The 8,661-nt window shown below is 51.8% G+C and overlaps 1 long non-coding RNA gene across 7 annotated transcripts in view; it reads right to left on the bottom strand.

Annotated features, from left to right (window-relative positions):
- The window catches only part of LOC103611496, a 30,467-nt gene that overhangs the window by 11,883 nt on the left and 9,923 nt on the right, over positions 1-8,661 (bottom strand). For 6 of the 7 annotated variants that reach the window (XR_001859938.1, XR_001859939.1, XR_552304.2 and 3 more), the window contains exons 3-4: positions 7,764-7,943; positions 3,476-3,612 (exon numbers count right to left, since the gene is read on the bottom strand). This is a non-coding gene — a long non-coding RNA (uncharacterized LOC103611496). The remainder of the gene's footprint in view (positions 1-3,475; positions 3,613-7,763; positions 7,944-8,661) is intronic. The other variant, XR_001859940.1, reaches the window with a different exon arrangement.

Here is an 8,661-nt window from a genome sequence, read left to right as displayed (position 1 = left end):
GGGACGCGGAGGGTCCCCCCTGTGCCGCTGCTGTCCCGCTGGCCGGGACCCCCGTGGGGAGCAGGGCTGTAGAGCGGGGTCACGCTCCCGGCAAAACCGCTCAGCCCACGACGTGGCTTCTCCTTCCTCTTCCTCTCAGCCCGTGGCTGCTTTGCCCGTGAGACAGCGCCCGGCCCCGGCCCGAAGAGCCAAACCAACCCGAGCGAGGGAGCCTGGAACAGTCTGTTATTAAAGTCTGGGAACTGATGGGAATCCAAGCAAGAGGAAAGCTTGGGTTTCTGCTGCTTTCCTGTGGTTGGCATTTTGGAAAGGCTGCCGGAGGACACACACGTCTTGGGACGGGAGCTGTGGGACACAGTGCTGGCCGCCACGAGGTCGTGCAGCATCGTCCCGTCAGAGGCTCCGGCAAGGACCGAGGGATCCCCGCAGTCCCGGCCTGGCCCCTGGTGATGCTCATCCCTGCAGCTCTCCCTGGCACTGGGGTGTCCCCCCCCTCCACACGCCCACCCCCAGATGTGGTGTGTGTGATCCACACACCCACCTCCGCTGCACCCCAGAGCTCCCTCCCCACTGGCCCGAGCTTTCCTGGAGCACAGGTTGTGCCAGACCCCTTCAGGATGTCCTGACTGAGACAGGCTCTTGGGACAGCACATCTATTTCCATTTGTGCCATGACTCCGTTTTTAGAGCCAGGATCTCAAGAATTCCCAAGCTGTGGAGGGAGCTGGGGTAAACCTCTGTCCAGGGTAGAACAGTGTAAATCTGTTTGTTAAAAAGGAGCGATTTCCATGAGGAAGGTCCCGTTGGGAAGAGTGGGGAGATTTGCCAGAGCAAAGCCTGCCAAACTCCTGCCTCACAGCACCACCACGGTTCGTGCAGGTTGGGCTCTCTCTCAGCACGTGCAGCAATTTGTTCTGGCTAGAGAGGGCGGCTTGTGGCAAGTGCTAATCCCAGCTCTGGGATCGAGCCCCTCAGGAGAGAGGAGAGGCCCCCACTCCCAGCCCTGGCTCCTCCCAAGACACTGCCCATCCAAAAGCAGCAGCTTTGTGTAATCCCTACACAAAGAGGTGGTCACTGCTAATGCATTTACCTGCTTAATTTTCTCCCTGGCCCTTCCTGCCTCTCAGGGTTTTCCCTTCCCCACTGGCTCGGAGCTACAGGAAACTCTGCTTCCCACATTAAGCAGATTGTCTGCAGCAGGACAGGCAAATGCATTTATCCCGCTGAATTCCCGAGCTGTGACACCACGGCGTTTCCGGGATATGAATCCTCTGTCACTCACATCCTTCCCTGCCCTGTTTCCGTGACACGCTGATCAATTTATCACCCGAGGCACGGAGCATCTCCAGCCCCCCTGGCTCCCAAAGTGCTTCCCCTGGGACCATCTGCTGTCACCACCAACCGCCCAGAGGAACGCTGCTGCTTGTGGTGACCACCAAAACATCTCCCACCCCCCTGCCCGGGCTCATCCCTGCCCAGCACAGGCCCACATCAGGGGGTCCTGGTGGTGGGACAAGCTCAAACACTCCCCACCACCCCAGATTTACTGCTTTCTGCAGAAATTGTCCCAGCATGGGTTTCCTCGTCTTTCAGGAGGGAAGGTGGGAAGGACATGCACACCCACGTGTGCCAGAAGAGCCAACCTCTGCAACGTGCCTCAATTAAAAAGGGTTTCTAGGCTCAGATTAGCAAACGTTGGCCTAATTTGGAAAGGAAGGGCTCTGTCACAGCACTGCTGGGTGGGACACTGGGCAGGAAAATCATTTCCAGGCACAGCCATAAAAGTTACAACTTGATAACTCAGGCTGCAAGGTTTGTGCTCCTTAGAGAACAAAGCCTCGAGCTCAGGTCCAAACCCTGCTCTCCAAGGACAGCTCCAGCTTTCCAAAGCAAATCCAAGTGCAACTCAAAGCCATCTGAATCCAATCGCTGCTCACTCGAGCAGATCCCCCTTGTCACTGAGCATGGAAATTCAATATATGGGAAGAACTTGCAACAAAAAACCGAAATTCTGTTTATTTTCCTAGCAGGAGTTTGGCCTAAACCCTTCACTTTTGGAAAGAGAGTCAGTAACTCTGTCACTTCTTTTTTTACCCTCCTTTAATTACTTTTCTAACCTAAATGAGAACCAAGAGGAAGGCTTGGGGCACCACCACAGCATCTTTGGCCAGATGTACCCTGGCCAAAAATGTGATTCCAAAATGAGACACTGTTTTACCAATTTTCCTCAGAATCTGGACAGGTTTTCCCCAATACCAAAAAAATCATATTTTCTTCTAGCCAAACAACCTAAGAAAGAGCTTGGGAAGGGCATCCACGAGGATTGCAGATGTTTTGCGTCCAAAGGAAAAGGGACACGGACACCGTGCTTTGGCTGTAGCTCCAACACCGCGAGGAAACCCTCGGCCCAGCTCAACCCACACTGCTGTGCTGGGTAACTCAGCTGCTTCACACGTCAGGCTTTACCTTCTGTGTGCACCATGCAGTTTACATTGTGTTAAGCCCACCTAGACACAGAACCATTTCCTCCTGTTAACAGCCCCGCTGCTCCTCGCCGGCACTGCGCACGCCGCTAAGCCCCGGCGATTAACGCTGTCTCCACCGAAGAGCAGAGAGGCCCCCACGGCTCCTGAATGCCCTCTGCTCCCCCAGCCTGCTCTGGGCTGGGGTTCTGGAACAGACCTTCCTCCCTCCTGACGCTTGTGACACATTAATTCATTCTGTGCCCATGGGATGGGTCCCAGCGTGCGCAGAGCAGCTCCATGGACCAGCCTGCTCCCCCAGCCAGGAGCAAACCCTTTAAAACCACCACCTCTCCTTCCTCACTGAACTGCAGGCTTTAACCTCATTTTTTTTAGTAAAATCCTTTCTCTGATGTCCCTCACTGCTCTCTCAGCTGCTGCCCACATTCCCAGGTCCTGCTGTCTGGCACTGCCCTGCTGCTGCCCACCCCATCTCCCAGCTCACCTGCCCCTGTAACCAGCCAGAACTTACACCCCACAGAAGAGTTAAACCAGCCTGGAAGTTGCTTCTGCCCCACTTTGCTGCCTGAACACCATCCAAAAGCAATTCCACAGCACAATAACCCTGGTCAGGAGCAGTGAGGTTCTGCAGGGACAGACGACGCGACAGCAGCAGCACCGGCCACCCTGTTCTCTCCAGGATTTTCCCCCAAGGCCATTTCCATTCACAAACACAAATCGGTTTTCTTTCCCAAAGCTGCCAGCGCTGAACCCCCAGTCTGGGCTCTCCCCCCTCCCAGGCTGTGCTGCCTGGCCCTGTCCCCACACTTGTCCCCTCAGGGCACAGGGACCCCAAGGAGGCCAACACAAACTGCACTGGGACGCCACACATAGCACTGACAAATCTGCAAATAAGTGTTGAAAATAAGAAGAAAAGAAGAAATAAAAGGACCCAGAGGAAGGAATCTTCTCGGGGAACAGCTCCATCTGGGCTCGGCACCAGGGCGCACTCACCACATCACTGCTGAAGGGTCGATGGGTTCTGGCCAGCGACAGAGCTGCTGGCCCCGGCCCCGCAGGGATTCGGCCAGTTCAAACGCTGAGGCTGCAGGAATTCTCTGCTGAAACGGGGGCCACACAGCCAGGGATTCCTGAAAAAAGAAAATAGGTGGGTGCTTCCCTCGCTTCCCTGCCCTGGACAGGCTGGGAAGGGTCCCCAGCAGCAGGAGCTGGGGGCTGTGAGCAGCATCACCTCAGGTCTCTGTCCCACAGAGTCACCGCTTCCTTCCTGTGCTTTATTTATCCCACGTGTTTGTTTTCTATACAGTTTGTCCTGAAATATGGCAGTTTGGACTTTCGAGGCTTTCCTATTCACTGGGGTAAACCCCACATGTGGGATGACAAAGAGATGGAATCAGCCAGTGCTGATTCTGTGCTCTGGCTTCTGCCGGCTCCACAGAGGCTCTGTGGGCTTTGGGGGGTTTTGTTTCTTGGCATTTTTTTCCTTTTTTTTTTTTTTTCCAACTGAACTGGTGCTTTTAACACTTCCTAGCTTAAATCTTTTCAAAAGTTAGAAATAAAAATTAAAAGCTCTGCGGAGATCTACTTTTCCAGGTTGTCATGAAAATAAGAGAATCTCTCAGGATGCCCCGGGTGATTGCTGGGATGTGCCAATAGAACAGCCACCACAGGTCCTGTTCTGGGGGTGTAACAATGCTCCCCCACCTCACCAGGACCTTAATTCTGGGTATTTTGGGACAGAGCTTCTCTGTGATGATGACAGCAGGATGCTCAGCCCCAGCTGAAGCAGTGCCATGACCATCCCCCAGCCCAAGGATAAAGAACAAGAATTTAAAAAAAGGGAAAAAAAACCTCTTTGAAATCGGTTTTAAGTAAACAAAAAATTGATCTCACAAGCTTCAGTAACCACAAGCATAAATTTGGGGTTGGCTGGGCTCTGTTTTGCTTGGGTTCCTCTGCATCACATATGAAGCCTTCAGAGCCAGCAAATGCTGCACAGTCACCCAGGAGCCACTGCTGTCCCCATGGCCACAGGGAGAGGCACAGGCACAGCAGGTCTGCAGGGCAAACAAAGTCCCTCATCCCTTGGGCTCCTACTACCATGGGCAAGCTCTGGCACGAGCTCTCCCACTCAGCTTCTCCTGCTGCTGGCCACGCTCTCGACTACACTGAGCCTGCTGCCTGTTTTTATCCACAGCCTGGAAGGAGGCCCTGGACGCCTGTCCTTGCCCCAAGACAGGCAGCGGTGGCAGCTGTCACCTCCCCAAGTGCGGGGACAGAGGCAGAGCTCGGCCAGAGATCTCCACACTCCCACAGCTGCGACCGTGCGAGCTCGGCTCCAGGGGAGGGAAAGCAGAGCCCTGCCCGGGGAGTGGCAGGAGAACTGCAAAGCTGCAGGGAACAGCATCTCATCACGGCCTTCCGGAGAGATAAGGGCCCGGGGGCTGCGGTCCTTGGCCGGAGGGAAGGCAGGGGACTGCTGACAGCCTGGCCCTGGACACTCCTCTGCTTCCCAGCCTTCCATCGGCTCCAACAGCAGCTTCTGCCTGCCCCGAGTTCCCTCAGCGCTCCCAGGCTCAGGACACACTGCCATGGTCAAAAGTCCCTCCTTCCCTACCTGCTGGCAAAGTGGGAGCAGGCAGGCAGAGCTGTTCCCTCATCCTCACAGGAGAGGGGAGGTCTGGCTTGGCTGGGAGCAGGACCCCCAGGGAATGGGGCTGAGGGGAGCAGGACCCCCAGGGAATGGGGCTGAGGGCAGCAGGACCCCCAGGGAATGGGGCTGAGGGCAGCAGGACCCCCAGGGAATGGGGAACGAGCTCAGAGCTCGTGGGGATGGATGGAGCCCAGTGCAGAAGCACGAGTCCAGCACAGAGCAGTGCAGGCTGTTGTGAAATCCAGGTATGAATTGCCAGGGCTGACACATCACTGCTGAGGCTGGAGGCCACGTGCAGCTGGAGCTTTACCTGCCCTGACAAAACCAGCAAATCAAACTCACACCTATAAAACACCGGCAGCTCATCCCCAAGTATTTTGCATTCAAAGAATGGCTGCTGTTATCTTCCAAAACTCTCTGATTAAAATCTCTGTCTGACTGGCACGACTGCAGGTTGGCTGCATTTATTCATTCACCATGAGTGAATTGTTCAGTTTCCCAGAATCCCAACGCAGAAACCCTCCCCACTGAGATGAACAGGACGTGCTTTTCGTGGTTTAGCAACTGTGCATCCTGTGTGTCCTTCGTGACAGCCACGAGCCCCACCACAGCTCCCTCACTGCTTTAAGCACATCTGCACTTTTGTAGTAATTCAATATAAATATATATTTATATCAGGTCCAGGAGTTGGACTCAACGATCCCTGTGGGTCCCTTCCAACACAGGATATTCTGTGGTTCTGTGATATATTTGTCATACGTTCAGGAAGGCTGACTTTTCAAAGTCTTGCAGGGCTTGGAACAATAATCAGGGAAGGAGCAGAGAGAGACATCTCCCATCTTTTTATGGAATATAAGTCCCATTTCTATAATTATAGGGATAGGTCTGATATTAAACTCAAGCTACGTGAATACAGGAAAAAAAAATCAGGATTCTACAAAGAAAATTCCATACTATTGCTGTCAGATTTTCACATTTCAAGACAGATAGGAAAAGTATTTCTCAGCTATCACAGGAAATCATCTGGAACTGGCTCAGGTGTGAGCATCACCTTGCACAGAACCTGGATCTCTTCCCCTCAAAACAGCAGCTCCAACCCTTGTGTGTTCTTTGTGCATCCCTGGATGGAAAGAATAATTCCAATTATCCATTAGCTGTGATTATTTGGAATTAGTGAGGTTCTGTATTTTGCTGCTGGTTCTTAAAACCTTGCATGGTTGGCTGAGGAAGCCTGGGGATGGCCCAGGAGGTTTCTTAAGTTCAGTTTATATCAAGATATTTAACTTTTTAATAAATTTTTTATGCTTCTGCCAATTTTGTTCAAATCGAATAGATCTCATCTCTCTACCAGCAGCATCTGGACTGCTGTGGAAGAGCAGCATCTCCATGGACAGACGTGAGGGGGCACAAGGAACAAACCCCCTGTCCCCTGGGCTTGTCCTCCCACATGGCAGCCTGCAATGTCCTACTCCAGAGCACAGGGGCTTTAGCCACCTGCTGCCAGCGGGAAATGACAGTGACAGGGAGAAAAGGCAGATTTTATTGTGTCTGGAGAACTGCAGCTCCGTGAAGCTGAAGTATTTAAATAGACAAGAATCTTTTGTCCAGGAAACTGAGCACTAATAATAACATTTCCTCCTGCAAAGAAGGCTTCTTCCCAGCTGCTTTCCACAGTCTCTGCCTCCTCCTGTTCTCTGGCACTGTCCCAGACCTTGTCACCCCCCTTTCCCCTCTCAGGCTACAGAACACCCCACGGTTTTCCAGGCTGCCTTCACTCCACTCCCCAGCTTTCCCTCCTCCACCAAACATCCGGAGTTTCTATTTGATTCCCTGCTCTGTTTTCTCCTCCAGGCTGTCTTGGCAAGCACACACCAAGAAGAGGAAGCCTCTCCTCTGGCTCTGGTGCCCAGAATCATGGCACACCCCAGTTCCCCCATCCTTACTGGGAGAGCCTGGTGCTGCTCATACAGACATCCCACTCAGAGAGCACAGGACACCAGCACAGAGCCACCACCAGCATCTTTTCCCAAATGCCCACAGCTTCCCAAAGCTATAGGGAATTTTAAGAGGGATGAAAGAGGACACAGCCCAAAATTCCATCTGCTCATCAACTTTCCAAACCCTGGCCAGAGCATGGAGGTTCTCCAGCTCTCCAACCAGCTACAAATTATTGAATTATTCATTCATTTCCTATGGGCACTCTTCCCAAGTCAGCCCTAAAGAAAATCCACCCCAGGACACCAGTGCAGTGTGTGGGTGTTGGGATCCACTGCTGTGGCAGCAGAAACACACTTGGGGTAGCTGGGTACCTCATCGAGAGAAGACAGGGAATTTCCTGGAGCAGGGACCAAGCCCTAATTGGTTCCTGCCAGCACAGAACAATGTGCTGGAGGAGCAGCAGCCATCCTCTGGGAGAGCAGTTGTGGTTCCCATCCTCTCCTCTGGAATGACATCCCTGTCCCCATGGCTGGTGTCAGACACCAGTGGGTCCCAGGAGCCAAGGGCTGGGGGTCCCCTGGGCCCATCCCATGGGAAAGGAGCTGGCCTTGCAGCCCCTCACTGGGACAAAACAACGAGAAGAAAAGATTGAGTGGTCAGAAATGAGATCTTTTGGAAATCAGGTCTTACCTGGAGGAAATGTAGGGCTGAGGGAGCTGTGTCTGGGGTGGAAATGAGGGGTTAGAGCAGGGGGTTGTGGCTGCTCAGAGATCTCAGCTCAAATCCTTCCATATCCTGCTGCTGTCAGGGGAGCAGAGGGTCTCAGCAGAACCATGGCTTTGCAAGGTGACAAATCTGAAAACCAAAGTTCTGGGTGACAAGAGGAATAGAAAGAAATGAACAAAAATAAAGGGGTTTAATGAAAATGTATCTTGTTTTGATCTTAAAGAAGTTGAAGAGGCAGGACAGTTCTTACCCATAACTCAACAGATTTACTGGAATTAATTTAAGAACAGAAAATTCACAAATAGAAAAAATATCGTTCAGTCAAGACTGAAGTGTCCTGACAGTGTTGGTGCAAAATCTTGGTTGGTTCTACTAAAATAAATTGGATTTAATGTTGGTTTGATCTCTTGAGTTCCACAGGACCACAATCCTACCCTGCCCTCAAGCCAGCCTTGGAGCAGAGGATGGCAGTGGAGTCAGGAAAGCTGCAAGATACTAACAAAAATATGGAAATTGGGGTCCAGGTTTCCATACACAAAACCCTGAAGAAACTGGATCCCAAGTGCCAGTTTTAATTAAATACCAGCTTGAAATATTATAAAAATCCAGGAAGTAACATGTAATTATGCATCTACCAAGCTGATGACTCAAATTATTTTATTGATTTGAAATACAGTGTGTCCAAATGCATTTTACATATGTAATAAACTTGTTAGCTTAACAAACATGTGGAGACAACACTGAAATCTGTGTCTGATTTTAGAAACAAGTGGCTAAATCCCTGACCCATTCATCTGCATGAGAAAAGGGAAACAAAGGCTTCGCTCCTTTTATTTTATTTTATTCTTACACAAGTAATGAT

Source organism: Corvus brachyrhynchos, unplaced genomic scaffold (assembly GCF_000691975.1).
Source record: "Corvus brachyrhynchos isolate BGI_N302 unplaced genomic scaffold, ASM69197v1 scaffold21, whole genome shotgun sequence".
NCBI lineage: Eukaryota > Metazoa > Chordata > Aves > Passeriformes > Corvidae > Corvus > Corvus brachyrhynchos.
Note: the sequence above shows the minus strand (reverse complement) of the source record. Positions and strands in the feature narration are given on the sequence as shown.